The 17,286-nt window shown below is 39.6% G+C and overlaps 1 protein-coding gene across 2 annotated transcripts in view; it reads left to right on the top strand.

Moving 5' to 3' along the window:
* Window positions 1–17,286, top strand: part of ssbp4 (single stranded DNA binding protein 4) — a 413,236-nt gene that overhangs the window by 18,397 nt on the left and 377,553 nt on the right. The gene's annotated exons all lie outside the window — the stretch shown is intronic.

Below are 17,286 nucleotides of genomic sequence, written 5' to 3'. Positions count from 1 at the left end.
TCAAGTAACTCTGATTGCCTGACTGAAATAACTAATCCCAGATCAATCCATAATTTATTGTGCCTAAATCCAGCCAACCACGAAAGGCACCACGCAATATAAACCAATCAGAAGCAACGTAAGCCGGGTCTTGGCGTCTCCATCTTTCACACACATCTCAGTGCAGTGTTGTCAACTTGGCGACTTTCTCACTAAATCTAGTATCTTTCCAACACCTCTTAGTGACTTTCTTTACCAAAAGTGACTAGTGACAAATCTAGTGAGTTTTTTTTAATGATTCGGAGACATGAACGCGCGTATCACTCTAATGTCCTCAATGTACAGGCGGTGCTGCCGTGAGCCTTTCCTCTCAGGCGGTCCCCTGTATACTGAATGTCTGCTCTTAGACAGCTGGTACTGAAGACACATTTTGTTGTACTTTCAAGTGCAACGACAATAAAGTTCCATTCCAGTCGGAGCAGAGAGGAAATGCACACCCACTCCGTGCAAAGCTGCCGCTCTTTCTGCCTTGGTTTACAGTGTGAGATTAATGTTTCAACACTGTCATGCTTCAAATAAAAGTAAACCTTATAGTTCATGTTAATGAGCCAGTCAGTATATTTGGTTTGTTCATGAACATCACAACCCTTCAGTCTTTTGATCAAATTTGATACTGTACATTTAACAATGGAGAACAGAGCAAAATACAACTAAACTAAGAACAAAAAATAATTAAAATTCATCTACAGTTCTCCCACCCTGTTATTCCTCTCTCCAACAGCATCCATAGTAATCAATAATGCAAATCAGCTAAATATGTCATCTATCAACTTTTATCAACTTGTATGACAGACAATAGCTACTTTCCTTTCTGAGGAGTAAGCAACACTGCAAGATGAATAGAGATCAGAAGAGATTGAGGACAGTAGGGGTGTGGGAAAAAATCGATTCGATTTCGAATCGCGATTCTTACGTTGTGCGATTCAGAATCGATTCTCATTTTTTTAAATCGATTTTGTATTTTTTAAATTTATTTCTAAAAATGTTTTATTTATTTATTTATTTATTTTAATTAATCAATCCAACAAAACAATACACAGCAATACTATAACAATGCAATCCAATTCCAAAACCAAACCCGACCCAGCAACACTCTGCATTAAACAGAGCAATTGAGAGGAGACACAAACACGACACAGAACAAACCAAAAGTAGTGAAACAAAAATGAATATTAGTGAAACAAAAATGAATATTATCAACAACAGTATCAATATTAGTTACAATTTCAACACAGCAGTGATTAAAAATCCCTCATTGACATTATGATTAGACATTTATAAAAAAAAAAAAAAAAAGAACAATAGTGTCACAGTGGCTTACACTTGCATTGCATCTCATAAGCTTGACAACACACTGTGTCTAATATTTTCACAAAGATAAAATAAGTCATATGTTTGGTTCATTTAATAGTTAAAACAAATTTACATTATTGCAGTCAGTTGATAAAACATTGTCCTTTACAATTACTAAAGTTTTTTTTTACAAAAATCTACTACTCTGCTTGCATGTCAGCAGACTGGGGTAGATCCTGCTGAAATCCTATGTATTGAATGAATAGAGAATCCTTTTGAATCGGGGAAAAATTGTTTTTGAATCGAGAATCGTGTTGAATTGAAAAAAAAAATCGATTTTGAATCGAATCGTGACCCCAACAATCGATATTGAATCGAATCGTGGGACACCCAAAGATTCACAGCCCTAGAGGACAGTGAGGATGGAGATACAAACTGAGAACACAGATGCAGAGTATGAGACAGAAGAGCCAGCAGAGAAAACAGTGGAGATGATTTTTATTTCTACTTTCTAGTTAATTAAGACTTGCAATCGGAGCCCACAGTGCAGGAAGAGCTGTTGGAGGTGAGGACATCAGTCTTAAGTATAAATCGACGTTTATACCGGCCAAATCGGTGTTAAAAAAGGCCAAAATCTTTCGAATGCATCATGCTACTAAAGTCTCACTCTTCTCATTCTCTGAAACTTGGCAGCCCTGAAATGTTAACATTTGAAAAAATTTAAGATGCCATCAGTTGGTATACTAGTTTCTAGTGCTAGTTACTAGTATACAAACTGTTAGCTTATTAGCATGTTGGCATTTGCTGTTCACTAACATTCTAACAGTTGGTACCGACTGTTAAGCATGTTAAAATGCTAAGATGCCATCAGTTGGTATATTTGCTAGTTACTTGTTACAAACTGTTAGCTTACTAGCATTTTGACATTTGCTATTAGCTAACATTATAACAGTTGGTACTAACTGTTAAGCATATCAAAATACTAAGATGCCATCAATAGTATACCAACTGTTGTCCTTTTAGCATGTTAGCATTTTATGTAAGCTAAGGTCCTAACAGTCGGAAGACTAGTTGGTGTACCACAGTTGGTATAGTTATTAATCTTATACAAACTGTATATGTCAGCATTGCCAAGTTGTTATGTACTAGCTACTGGATAGCAACTTAGTATGAATAGCACCATTGCAGAACCATAAGTATTATACAATACTGTGCTATTTTAAAGGCCTAATGAGACTGGATAGAACATGCCAACAGTTGGTATGCTAACATCTACAAACCTATATTGTCATGTCTTGTGATCATGTCTAGTTTAGTTATGTTCTGTTTGGTTAAAACGCCATAGTTCCTGTTTTTTACGCATCCTTGTTGGTTTTGTCACCATGACGAGCATTAGTTTCACCTGTCTCACGTGTTGGACTCATGCACCTGTTTTCAATCATCACATGACTATTTAAGCCTGTAGTTGCCAGGTAGTCGGCCTGGCGTCATCACTCTGATTATGCTCATTCCATGCCATAGTTCCATGCTCGTTCCATGCTTTTCCAAGTAAGTTTTTGTTTATTCATGTCACGTTTAGCGAGTCTTTTGTTTCTTGCCCATAGTCTACGTTAAGTGTAGTTTTTGTTCTTTAGCCAGTTTTGTGTCTCCGCCTTGTGCGCGCCTTTTGTTTACACTTTTGAGAGTAATCATTAAATCATGTATTTACCTTCACGCCATATCCGATCCAATTCTTAAGCATCTCAGGAAAACAATCCACGCAGGAAACTGCACCACAGTCCAAGTTGTGACATATATAGTAAAAAAAGTATAATTTGTATGGTACACCTATTGAAGATAGATAACGTTCCAACATGCTAACAGTTAGTAGATTATCATATAGTAAACTGAGTAGAGACAGCTGTTTATATACCATTTCTAGTTGTTGTTAGGTGCTAGTGTAAAGGCATAATAATGATTGGGTTAAAATGCTAACATGTTAAATGTAAGTATGGTACCAGCTAGTATGCTATTCACCTCCACAGTAAAAAGAAAACGGGAGACCCATAGTGTTAATATTGAGACAAAGGCCTAATTGACAGGATAAAAGATTAACATGCTAACAGAATACTGTAGTAAAGCAAGCAATTTTCGTCAACATAAAGATAATGCTGGCCCTGCGATGAGGTGGCGACTTGTCCATGGTGTACCCCGCCATCCGCCTGAGTGCAACTGGGATAGGCTCCAGCACCCCCGCGACCCCAATAGGGACAAGCGGTAGAAAAGTGGATGGATGGATGGATAGTGCTAATGCAGGCAGGGGCTAATTTATCAGAATCAGAATCAGAATCAGAATCAGAATAGTTTTATTGCCATTGTTTGAGAACGGGTTCACAAACTAGGAATTTTTCTTGGTGCAAACGTGCGACATAAAACACATATACACATATTTGGTATAAAAAGAGCTGTGACTGAGCTATCAGATAGACTTAGAAGGGATTCAAGGAATTCAAGGAGCTGCTGTTAGGAGTTATTGTTCATTTGCCTGATGGCCGAGGGGAAAAAACTGTTCAGGTGGCGGGAGGTGTGGATCTGGATGGAGCGTAGTCTCCTGCCTGAGGGGAGAGGGGAGAATAGTGTGTGTCCAGGGTGAGAAGAGTCAGCTGTGATCCGACCCACACGCCTCCTGGTCCTGGAGGAGAACAAGTCCTGGAGGGATGGGAGCTTGCAGCCAATCACCTTCTCAGCAGCACGTACGATGCGCTGCAGTCTATTCTTATCCTGGACTGTGGCGCCGGGGAACCACACTGTGATGGAGGAGGTCAGGATGGACTCTATGATGGCTGAGTAAAACTGCACCAGCATCTCGGTCGGCACCTTAAGTTTCCTCAGCTGCCGCAGGAAGTACATCCTCTGCTGGGCCTTCTTGATGAGGGAGCTGATGTTCAGCTCCCACTTGAGGTCCTGGGTGATGGTGGTGCCCAAGAAACGGAAGGAGTCCACAATGGGGACGGGGGTGGGAGAGTCAATCAGGGTGAGGGGGGATGGTGGGGCTGTGACTTTCCTGAAGTCCATGATCATCTCCACTGTTTTCTGGGCGTTCAGCTCCAGGTTGTTGAGGCTGCACCAGGACGTCAGCTGGTCTACCTCTCTCCTGTAGGCGGACTCATCGCTATTCGAGATGAGCCCGACGAGGGTGGTGTCATCCGCAAACTTGAGCAGTTTTACGGATTGGTGACTGGAGGTGCAGCAGTTTGTATACAGGGAGAAGAGCCAGGGGGAGAGTACACAGCCCTGAGGAGTACCAGTGTTTGTGGTTCGACTGTCCGAGACAATCTTCCCCAGCCTTACGTGCTGTCTTCGGTCTGTCAGGAAGTCATTGATCCAACTGCAGAGGGAGTCGGGAACGCTGAGCTGGTAGAGCTTGTCTCGTAGCAGTCCAGGGAGGATGGTGTTGAAGGCAGAGCTGACGTCCACAAACAGGATCCTAGCGTAGGTTCCTGGGGAGTCCAGATGCTCCAGGATGAAGTGGAGGGCCAGGTTCACTGCATCATCCACAGACCTGTTGGCTCTGTAGGCGAACTGCAGTGGGTCCAGGAGGGGGGCGGTGATGTCCTTGAGGTGGGGCAGGACCAAGCGCTCAAAGGACTTCATGACCACAGACGTCAGCGCGACCGGCCTGTAGTCATTTAGTCCTGTGATCCGTGCTTTCTTGGGGACAGGGACAATGGTAGAGGTCTTAAAGCAAGACGGCACGCGGCATAGGTCCAGAGAGGTGTTAAAAATGTCAGTGAAGACAGGAGCCAGCTGGTCCGCACAGTGTCTGAGAGTGGAGGGGGAGACCCCATCCGGCCCGGGGGCCTTCCCCGTATTCAGCTTCAAGAACTGCCGGCGTACATCCTCTTCTTTAATGGAGAGGGTCTTTACAGTCTTATAATGTTTTTGGAGTCCTGTGATGTCATTGGAGTCCTTTGAGTCCTTTAACTCCTTTAATGATGTGCTGGCATTGGTGGGGAGGGTGATGGTGGGGGGAGCATGGCTTTGATGAGCTGAAGGCCGTTCATGACGACAGTAATGTGTGTTGAGGCCCTGAATGACAGGGCCTGGGGGGTTTTGGGCTTATAGTTCGTAAGGGCCCTTAGACCTCTCCAAACTGCCGCAGAATCATTGGAGCGGAACTGTTCCTGTAGACGGTTAGAGTACACAGATTGTGGTACTTCGCTTCTCTGTATGTACTTCGGTCCCCGCTTCTCCACGCAGCCTCCTTCTTCTTGCGCAGCTGTCGGAGCTTGGGTGTGAACCAGGGCTTGTCGTTGTTATAACAAACCCTGGTGCACGTTGGAATGATGCGCGCCTCATTGAACTGTATGTATGAGGTCACAGTGTCCGTATACTCGTCCAGATTGTTCGTGGCCGCTCCAATTGCCTCCCAGTCTGTCGTTTCCCAACAAGCACGCAACTCGTCCACAGACTCGGCGGTGAAACACTTAATGTTCCTCATAACAGGTTTAGCCAGTTTCAGTCTCTGTCTGTATGAAGGGATTAAGTGCACCATCACGTGATCTGATAGTCCAAGAGCAGCGCGCGGGACTGCATGAAAAGCCTTGCTCAATGTAGTGTAGCAGTGATCCAGCGTGTTCTCCTCTCTGGTCGGGCATTTAATAAACTGTCTATACTTTGGTAATTCCTGGCTCAAATTTCCCTTGTTAAAGTCACCAAGCACGATAACAAGAGAGTCAGGAAAAGACCGTTCCACATGTAAGATCTGTCCTGCGAGCGCGCGCTGAGCGTCAAGCACGTCCGCGCCGGGCGGGATGTAAACAGCCACGAGAATGAATGAAACAATCTCACGCGGTGAGTAAAAGGGCTTACAGTGGATGAATAAATATTCCAGAGAAGAAGAACAGTGTCTAAAAATCACAGTCACGTCTGTGCACCAGCTATTGTTGATAAAGAAGCATAGTCCACCGCCTCTTTTTTTTGCCAGAGAGCGCCGCGTCTCGGTCCGCGCGGAGATGAAAGCCCTCCAGTTGAAGCGCGCTGTCCGGGACACTTGCGCTCAGCCAAGTCTCCGTGAAGCACAACACACAGGATGAGGAGAAGTCCTTGTTCCTTCTCATCAGCAACGCTAGCTCGTCCATCTTGTTGGCAAGTGAGCGGACGTTGGAGAGGAAGATGCCTGGTAGAGGCGTGCGCAATCCCCGTCCGCGAAGACGGACAAGTGCGCCCGCTCGCTTTCCTCTTCGATGCGTTTTCCCTCTTTTGAGCACAGAATGGACCAAATCCGCAGCTGACGCTAAGATGACCGGTAACAAGTCCATAGGGATGGTGGATCTGATGTTCAGTAGCTCTTCACGGGTGTAAGAGCACCCGGAAACACAATTTATGTACAAAAACAAACAAAACAGAGCGCACGAAAGCACCGAGGCAGCCTTCATCGGCGCCATGATGACGTTTTAAAGGCCTAATGAAACTGGATAAAGCGCTAACCTGCTAATATTACTAGATTCATGCGTAGCAAATTGAGTAAAGGTAGCGCAAAGGCAGATATAACATTTCATGTTGCCAGGTACTACAGTATTTCAAAGGCATGCTGAGACTGTAGACAATGATAAAATGCTAACAGTTAGGGCCTAAACTACTAAATGTTTGCATTTATTAAAATAAGTGCAAACTTGTTAGCACATGCAAAACGTATCTACTTAGCTTGTGCGCCAAAGATTTGCGTCTCTTTAACGAGCAAAATAGCGAGCACAATTCATTTCAAGAATATATAATGATTATTATAATGCCCACAATACTGGGAGGAGGAGGTGCAAATGTAATCATTTAACGATTGCAATGTGATTAATTAAGTCTGAAACATGTTTGAATGGTAGAAAATGGATGAATGGACGTACAGGAAGCGCAAACTGGCACAGTTAAGCACAAATGGTTTCGGCACTGTAGCCAGAATGAGGCGATCAGTGCAATGACAAATGATGGAGAAAGAGAATCCTCAGAAATAAAAACATTAAACATAACGTCCATCCAGCAATTGCATTTTTGAGCTACTGGCTGACCACCTGCGTACTTAAAAAAACGATATGACCGACCCAGGTGTTCATACTGAGACATCTGATGATGTACAATAGGTGGAGTGCTAACATGCCAACAGGACCACACTTTAGTTTACAGTGCGAAGGCTTGAAGCTGCTTTGCATGTAGCAATAAAGAGATACAAGCTGTCAGGTGCGGGTGATTTATCCGGACGCGTGGACGACCTGAGTGAAGGTTTTACTGACCATTTTACATGAAAAAGGACTCTGCCAGCTACGCGATAAATATGGCGGCCCAGGGAGCCGACTTCTTGCTGGAGCGAGGGCTTGTAAAATTGATCTGTTGTGCAGCGCAGCTGCCCCGTGCTTTAGCCACGGCTACTTTCTGTACTCTGTGGAGGATCGCAAACAACTTGCACTATCTAATGAGCTGTATCAAAAAATTCTGCCTTTACGATGATAAAAATGCTCCGTTTTGATAGACACATGCATGTTTATTATAGCGCCTGCATTGGTGCTTCTTGCCTGCACACGTGTTACTGATTCTATCTTTAATAAGCCACAGCATTTTCTTTCTTGGATAAATAAGTGCAGCAACAAGGAGGTGCTGTCATCTGAACCTGCACATACAGTCACAAGATTTATAGTCTGTGTATATAGCGTCTATACTGTATATATATATATATACAGGGAGGGGGTGGGGGTGATTGGGAGTAGAGCTGGCATCAACTAGCGCTCTCCTCCTCTCTCCTGCAGTAATCACTCGCCTCTCTCTTTCTGTCTGTGCTTTGTTCACATACCGTCTCAGCCCAGCGACTAGGAATGTGTGTGTGTGTGTGTGTGTGTGTGTGTGTGTGTGTGTGTGTGTGTGTGTGTGTAAGCATTTCTATGTGTTCTCATGTATCTTTGAAAGAGTGTGAGCGCCCAGACACACGTACGCACACACGTACACACACGTACACACACGTGTGCGTGTGCATGTGTGTGTGTGTGTGTGTGACAGAGTGTAAGAACAAGGGGGTGGAGGATGAAGAGGCCCTGCAAAAGGAGGAGAAGCCAGAAAAACTGAAAGTAGTTAGCAGTTATAGTCGGTCTTTTCCCTGCAGGGAAGCAGCAGACTTCAAGTGTGTTTTAAGGGTTAAAAAAAATAACAGCAATGTCTCCTATTGTCTCGTTCAGAGTGATGTTTCAAACATATTAAATAGATTGTTTTAAATTTGTATCTTTCTTTTGGCCTTTCACTCTCACACAAACTGTGTTTTAGGCCGTTTAAGACTAGGCATTTTATTTTGTAATTTTATTTCATTCTGTTCTATCATTCTGTCATATTGTATTTTAGATTATTGAATTGTATTTTACATTATTTTATTTTGTTTAAGTTAATTAACATCAAATACATTTTTAACATTTTTATTACATTTTCAGTTCTTTTTATTTTTTTAGGTTTAGCTATGAATAAAAAAAATTTGAAATATTATTCCCATATAGTTCAGATTTTTTTCTCCATTATCTTTATATAGTGTAGAACAGAGCCCCCAACCTCTATTGGCAGAGAGCAATTAATTATGTGTAATTTTATTTTAATATGTCAATATGACATTTTTCAAAGTTTCACAGTACTGAAGTAACAATAATCCCTTGTTTATCGCTGTTAATTGGTTTCAGACATGACCGCGATAAATTAATTTAAGTAGGAATCATTCATTTTAAATCTCATATTTTCATCGCTAAAGCATAAAAAGTGGCACGCTACTTTCTAAATATGTTTTCTTAATTTTATGAGAGCCCTCTAGACATGAAATAACACCCTTTAGTCATCTTTACACTCTTTTAATCCAATATAGGAATGCTGCCTGAGACTGAGCCAATCAGTGGCCACAATACTGATCAGTGTGCTCTAATTAGTAGTTAGCAGTTATAGTCCCTGCAGGGAAGCAGCAGACTTGAAGTGTATTTTAAGGGTTAAAAAAACAACAGCAGTGTCTCTTATTGTCTTGTCCAGATGGATATTTCAAACATATTAAAAATGTTGTTTTAAATTTGTATCTTTCTTTTGGCCTGTCACTCTCACACAAACTGGGTTTTAGGCCATTTAACACCAGCCATTTTATTTTGTAAGTTTATTTCATGTGATTTCATTCTGTTCTATCATTCTGTCATATATGTATTTTACATTATTTTATTTTGTTTAAGTTAATTAACATCAAATAAATATTTTCAATGTTTATTACATTTTCTGTTCTTTTAATTTTTTTAGTTTTAGCTATGAATTACAAATATTCTAAATATAATTCCCATATAGTTCACGTTTTTTTCTCCATTGTCTTTATATAGTGTAGAACAGAGCCCCCAACCTCTATTGGCAGAGAGCAATTAATTATGTGTAATTTTATTTTAATATGTCAATATTACATTTTTCAAAGTTTCACAGTACTCAAGTAACACTAATCCCTTGTTTATCGCTTTTAATTGGTTCCAGACATGACCGCGATAAATGAACTTAAGTAGGAATCATTCATTTTAAATCTCATATTTTCATTGTTAAAGCATAAAAAATTGCTCACTTCTTTCTAAATAAGTTTTCTTAATATTATGAGAACCCCCTAGACAAGAAATAACACCCTTTAATCATATTTACACTCTTTTAATCCAATATAGGAATGCTTCCTGAGGCTGAGCCAATCAGTGGCCACTATACTAAACAGTCTGCTCTAATTGTTTTGGTCTCCTCTAGTGGGTCCATACTACTGTACTTTTGATATGTTACTTCATTTTGTAATTTTTATGCTTTAAAATGCTTAATTCGGGGCAAAAATGTTGTAGAATATGCTTTAAAAATACCAAAAAACAAACAAAATGATGTAATGTGGTGAAGCCGCAATGGACATTTAAATGTTTATTTTAAGCATTTTCAATTCCCATTTACATTTTTTTTAACTGACTTTATAGTGTATGTAGCCATTAAATCCAAAGTATATATTGCTTTTTCTTTGGCTCACTTGTGTGTGTTTTCTTGTGATGTTTGTGATGATGATTATGATAACATTAGAATCAGACTTGCAGAAGTACCTATAAAACATTACTGGGAGACAGTAGCGCTCTGCAAACACTTTCCTGTTCTCTCTCCATTTTACTTTATTTTAGTGTTGCTACTAGGGTTGTACGGTATACCGGTATTAGTATAGTACCGCGATACTAATGAATCATATTTGGTACTATACCGCCTATGAAAAGTACCGGTCCGCCAATGTAAAAAAATGCCATTGGTGGATCTACACCTAACATCCACTGTAATGAAACCAAGTACAGGAGTGTATCTAGTCGATACTACTATGATTACGTCTATATTTTTTGGCATCACAACATCTTCTTTCGGTTTTTTTTTAATGTGTATTATGTTTATAAACTCAGGAAATATGAGGACTTTGAATATGACCAATGTATGATCCTGTAACAACTTGGTATCGGATTGATACCCAAATTTGTGGTGTCATCCAAAACTAATGTAAAGTATCAATCAACAGAAGAATAAGTGATTATTACATTTTAACAGAAGTGTAGATAGAACATGTTAAAAGAGAAAGTAAGCAGATATCAACAGTAAATGAACAAGTAGATTAATAATACATTTTCTACCACTTGTCCTTAATAATGTTGACAAAATAATAGAATGGAAAATGACACCATATATTAATGCATATGTCAGCAGCTAAATTAAATGTTGACAAAATAATAGAATGGAAAATGACACCATATATTAATGCATATGTCAGCAGCTAAATTAGGAGACTTTGTTTGCTTACTTACTAATAAAATACAATTTGTCTTGTATGTTCACAATTTTATTTAAGGACAAACTTGCAATAAGAAACATATGTTTAATGTACTGTAAGATTTTTTGTTAAATTAAAGCCAATAATGCCATTTTTTGTGGTCCACTTTATTTAGAAAAGTACCAAAAAGTATCGAAATAATTTTGGTAGCGGTACCAAAATATTGGTATCGGGACAACACTAGTTGCTACATATTAGTAGCTTCTTTTTTCCACTTGTATGAGTTGGGATTTTTTTGGCCTTTTTCACGCAAACGTGCTTTGCTTAAAATCACTGGGTGATGTTTTGCGTGATGTTGTTGACGTTTTAACCCGTAGATAACTGTTGGCTCATCAGAACATAGCAACCAGCCAAATAACCCCAGGAAGAATGAAACCACACACACACACGCACGCACGCACGCACACACGCACGCACACAGGAAGACAGTATCACATTCATTAATGAATTGCAGCTCTTGATGGAGACATAACAGCAGGTTTATATTACAGCACCCTGGCATGTCCCCACAGCAGCAGATACTATAATCACAATGTGATGAGAGTCTGGAAAGACACACGCACACAGGGAACATCGGGTACCTCTTCAGATATGTCATGGGCTGGCCATCATGGCCTACTTAATGTGATGTTCGTGAGGACACTCTGTCACGACTGCAACCTGCCTCCGTTATTATGCCAAGCGCCCTGGATGTTTTGTCCATCACCAGTGACAAGACCATGTGTCTGCATGTCACACAGGGACGACAATATTACTGTCACTGGGGAAAAATATGAGGACTGTATTCTTCGGACTATAAGCCGCTCCTTTTTTCCCACGCTTTGAACCTAATTTATACATTTTTCTTTGCTAACGGTCGTAATGTTTTGTATTCAACAAATACAAAACTCAAAACCAGTGAAGTTGGCACGTTGTGTAATTCGTTAATAAAATCAGAATACAATGATTTGCAAATCCTTTTCAACTTATATTCAATTGAATAGACTGCAAAGACAAGATATTTAATGTTCAAACTGAGAAACTTAATTTTTTTTGGCAAATAATCATCAACTTAGAATTTAATGGCAGCAACACGTTGCAAAAAAGTTGGCACAGGGGCATTTTTACCACTGTGTTACATGGCCTTTCCTTTTAACAACACTCAGTAAACGTTTGGTAAATGAGGAGACCAATTTTTGAAGCTTTTCAGGTGGAATTCTTTCCCATTCTTGCTTGATGTACAGCTTAAGTTGTTCAACAGTCCGGGGTCTCCGTTGTCGTATTTTACGCAGGTCTGTACTACAGGCAGGCCAGTCTAGTACCCGCACTCTTTTACTACGAAGCCACGCTGCTGTAACACGTGGCTTGGCATTGTCTTGCTGAAATAAGCAGGGGCGTCCATGATAACGTTGCTTAGATGGTAACATATGTTGCTCCAAAACCTGTATGTACCCTTCAGCATTAATGGTGCCTTCGCAGATGTGTAAGTTACCCATGCCTTGGGCACTAATACACTCCCATACCATCACAGACGCTGGCTTTTGACCTTTGCGCCAATAACAATCCGGATGGTTCTTACCCTCTTTGTTCCAGAGGACACGACATCCACAGTTTCCAAAAACAATTTGAAATGTGGTCCCGTCAGACCACAGAACATTTTTCCACTTTGCATCAGTCCATCTTAGAGGAGCTCGGGCCCAGCGAAGCCGGTGACGTTTCTGGGTGTTGTTGATAAATGGCTTTCGCTTTACATAGTAGAGTTTTAACTTGCTTTTCCAGATGTGGCGACAAACTGTAGTTACTGATATCCTTTACACACTGATGTCGCTTTTTGATGCAGTACCGCCTTAGGGATCGAAGGTCCGTAATATCATCGCTTACGTGCAGTGATTTCTCCAGATTCTCTGAACCTTTTGATGTGTTTACATGTTGCTTTATATTTATTATTTTACTTATTTTTTGCCTGGTTTTGTATTTGTTTTGTATCATCCCGTGAGGTGTATATTACTTTTTTTTGTTTGTTCGGTTTGTACTTCATGAAGTTTTGCACTTGTTGTGTTTTTTTGTGTGTTTTTTGTTTGTTTTCATTATATTTGGATGTAATTGTTGGTTTATATGATATCCATTAAGTAAGACTACGTATTATGTTGAAGGGGGCAGGAAAATATAAGATTTTTCTTCATCCTGCTCCTTCTCAGGCATTGGTGTGTAAATGTATAATTGTATAATTGAGGTATAATTGTCTTATCGATCAAAGATGCACATCAATGAAGGAGATAAATAAAAAATGAAATGAAATGAAAGGATATTACGGACCGTAGATTGTGAAATCCCTAAATTCCTTGCAATAGCTCGTTGAGAAATGTTGTTCTTTAACTGTTCGACAATTTGCTCACGCATTTGTTCACAAAGTGGTGACCCTCGCCTCATCCTTGTTTGTGAATGACTGAGCATTTCATGGAAGCTGCTTTCATACCAATCATGGCACCCACCTGTTCCCAATTAGCCTGTTCACCTGTGAGATGTTCCAAATAAGTGTTTGATGAGCATTCCTCAACTTTCTCAGTCTTTTTTGCCACTTGTGCCAGCTTTTTTGAAACATGCTGCAGGCATCAAATTCTAAATGAGCTAATATTTGCAAAAAATAACAAAGTTTTCCAGTTTGAACGCTAAGTATCTTGTCTTTGCAGTCTATTCAATTGAATATAGGTTGAAAAGGATTTGCAAATCATTGTATTCTGTTTTTATTTACCATTTACACAACATGCCAACTTCACTGGTTTTGGGGTTTGTAGTTTTTATAGAACACCGACAGAGATAATGAAAAGGTGTGTTATTGTTTCTGTATGGTGCCATCTATTGGACGAGTTTGCTCACAGCAGATGCTGAGGGGTTGAAAAGTACTTCCTGTTTGGCGGCGCTGCATGGTTGGAAGAGCGACGGTGCCAGCAACTTGTGGGTAACTGGTTTGATCCCCGCTTCCGCCAACCATCCCATCCTAGTCGCTGCCGTTGTGTCCTTGCCCAAGATACTTTACCAACCTGCTCCCAGTACTACCCACACTGGTTTAAATGTAACTTAGATAATGTAAAGCGCTTTGAGTCATTAGAGAAAAGCGCTATATAAATATAATTCGCTTCACTTCACTTCACTGTTTCGTGCCTTGAACCAGAACTATAACAGTCCACAGCGGTTCTACTCTAAAGGATTTTCCCCTCTTCATTCCAATGAACGTTTGTAAGTTTTACAATATAACTAAAACTATTCATACTTACTAAACCATCTCACGTGTGATGTCTAAAGGAGTGTTTTCATGCATATTTGTACGTGCTATCATAATGTAATTAAGCTAGCGTTGTCAGCATTAGCGAATATGCTAACATGTTCACAAGTGTCTGTGTCAGTGTTATTAACTTGCAATGGCATTCTTTTTGTATTGTTTCAGTTTCATAAATTCACCAAGACATCACCGTGGAGTTATTGAGTCTGTTTGGCTGATTGGAGAGCGAGCTTCCACAGCTAGTGGGTCCATGACGATGACTTGTGTTTTGTTTGTTAAGCCATTTTACTGCCGCGTTACAGGCACTGTTTGGAAACAATTAGGGTATGAAAAAAACATTTACCGGTACAACATTCGTACCGTTTTTTTTCATCTGTGATTTACTGTCCGGTGCAGCTAATATATGTAAAAATATTTATTTTCTACTAAAATTTGGTGGGTGCGGCTTAAATACCGGTAAGTCTGGAGTATGTTGTACCGTATTTTTCGGACTATAAATCGCTCCGGAGTATAAATCGCACCGGCCGAAAATGCATAATAAAGTAGGAAAAAAACATATATAAGTCGCACTGCGAAAAGTCGCATTTTTGGTGGAAATTTATTTGATAAAACCCAACACCAGGAATAGACATTTGAAAGGCAATTTAAAATAAATAAAGAATAGTGAACAACAGGCTGAATAAGTGTACGTTATATGAGGCATAAATAACCAACTGAGAACGTGCCTGGTATGTTAACGTAACATATTATGGTAAGAGTCATTCAAATAACTATAACATATAGAACATGCTATACGTTTACCAAACAATCTGTCACTCCTAATCGCTAAATCCCATGAAATCTTATACGTCTAGTCTCTTACGTGAATGAGCTAAATAATATTATTTGATATTTTACGGTAATGTGTTAATAATTTCACACATAAGTCGCTCCTGAGTATAAATCGTACCGCTGGCCAAACTATGAAAAAAACTGCGACTTATAGTCCGAAAAATACGGTATATATGATCAGTAAAAATATGTTAAATAGTAAGCCAGTATTACCATTGATGATATTTTTCAAACCAGGTTAACACTTTTGAATTGTCATTAATCACAATTGATTGCAATAATTAGCTAAGAAAAAAATACTTAAAAACACCCTGAAATTCTGACACAAATGCAATTTCATTCTCAGAATGTCATACAGGAACGTGTTCAAAAATGTTTTACTTGAATGTACGTCATACATGATTAAAGCCATCATTTTGTTGTAATTTTTTGCTTGACTTAACTTGTTAAATGTGATCGCCCTATTGTACAGTAATTTCTATTGCACCCCTGGTGTCATTAACCACCGTTTTTTAAAGACTTTTCAGTTCAGTTCAGTTTCAGTTTATTTCGAGCATGCGTACGATACAATGTAATGCATCACATACTGTATTTCCAGTTGTTTCATTACTGCACGTCGGAAAAGGAGTAGGAAGAAGCTGAGTTTATTTAATCCTACCTCTTTTCATACCATAGCAATTTTATCCAATTTCCTTGTTCTCTGTAACAGAACAGTGAATAAAATAATAATAAATAAATAATATACCATAGTAGGTAAACAAATATTAAATACATAAATAATCTTTATCTCAAAAAATTTTTTCATCATAATTGTTCTTCTGTGTACTTTATGAACACTGGTATTTTAAAATCTCTTAAACTGAATCATATTGGTGCTTTGTTTGATTTATTTGGTTAATCCATTCCATAATTTAATTCCACATACGTATATGCTAAAGGTTTAAGTGTTGTACGAGCATACAAATGTTTTAGATTAGATCTTTCTCTAAGGTTATATTTCTCCTCTTTTTTTGAGAAGAATTGTTGTACATTCTTGGGTAGCAGGTTATTATTAATTATTAATAATGTCATTGATCGACATTATTTTTAAATTAGCACCAGAACTCCTCTGTCATTTGCAAACTTGCTAACTAACTCTGAGACGTTCACGGTCTTAATTTATTTATTAAAAGTGTATGGTTTGGGTCAATTCTAACGAGTAAAAATGTGTTGCACTTCTTTGTTGCAACCAGCAGAGGCGCTGTTGCTTGAGTCTCTCGCTGTCTACTCGAGAGTCTTTTCAACAAGTGGTCAATACAAGGCTGTTTTCTAAAAATGTAAATCAATGTTCAGTAAATGGGAACAAAAGTAAACAAGAATACATTTTAGTCTCCTTCCTGTCTTTTGAGTCCGTCCACAGCCACCACCCTTCTAAATCCAGTGCCATAAAATGCGGCAGATTAGGTCAGGGTTTTTTTCCTAACTCCTCAGGACTGACTTCTTTGGGATCTTTCCCTCCGACATCTTCTCCTCCACCTTTCTGTCACTCATTTTCTACTTTTCTGTCTGCTGATTAGCGTTGCTCTGTTTTTCCAATCTTCCATATCCCCTTTTTATGTGCTTTATCTTCACACTCTTTATAAATTCTCACTGTACCTTTAAATTTCACAACTTCAGGGCTTCCTTCTTATTTTCCTCATCCCTTTTTTTTCTTTCCTCACTTCTCACTCTGCTGTTCCCACTGAATTTACCGTCCACTTTAGTGCCACAATTATGTATTATGTCACCAACTCTCGGCCTGGCATGGGAAAGTGTATTTTATAACGTGTAATGTATACATGATGGTGTCCAGCAGCCATTGAATTGCAAACTCACAGTCAAAAAAGCTTAGTTTTATTCAAAAGTTGACGCATCCTTCCTCTCAAAGTCAAATATTAGGCTGAATGTTAAAGGGCCGGCACACACACACACACACACACACACACACACACACACACACACACACACACACACACACACACACACACACACACAC

This window comes from Entelurus aequoreus, linkage group LG27, assembly GCF_033978785.1.
Source record: "Entelurus aequoreus isolate RoL-2023_Sb linkage group LG27, RoL_Eaeq_v1.1, whole genome shotgun sequence".
Lineage (NCBI taxonomy): Eukaryota > Metazoa > Chordata > Actinopteri > Syngnathiformes > Syngnathidae > Entelurus > Entelurus aequoreus.
The sequence above is the reverse complement of the archived record's forward strand: the minus strand, read 5'-3'. Positions and strand labels throughout refer to the sequence as shown.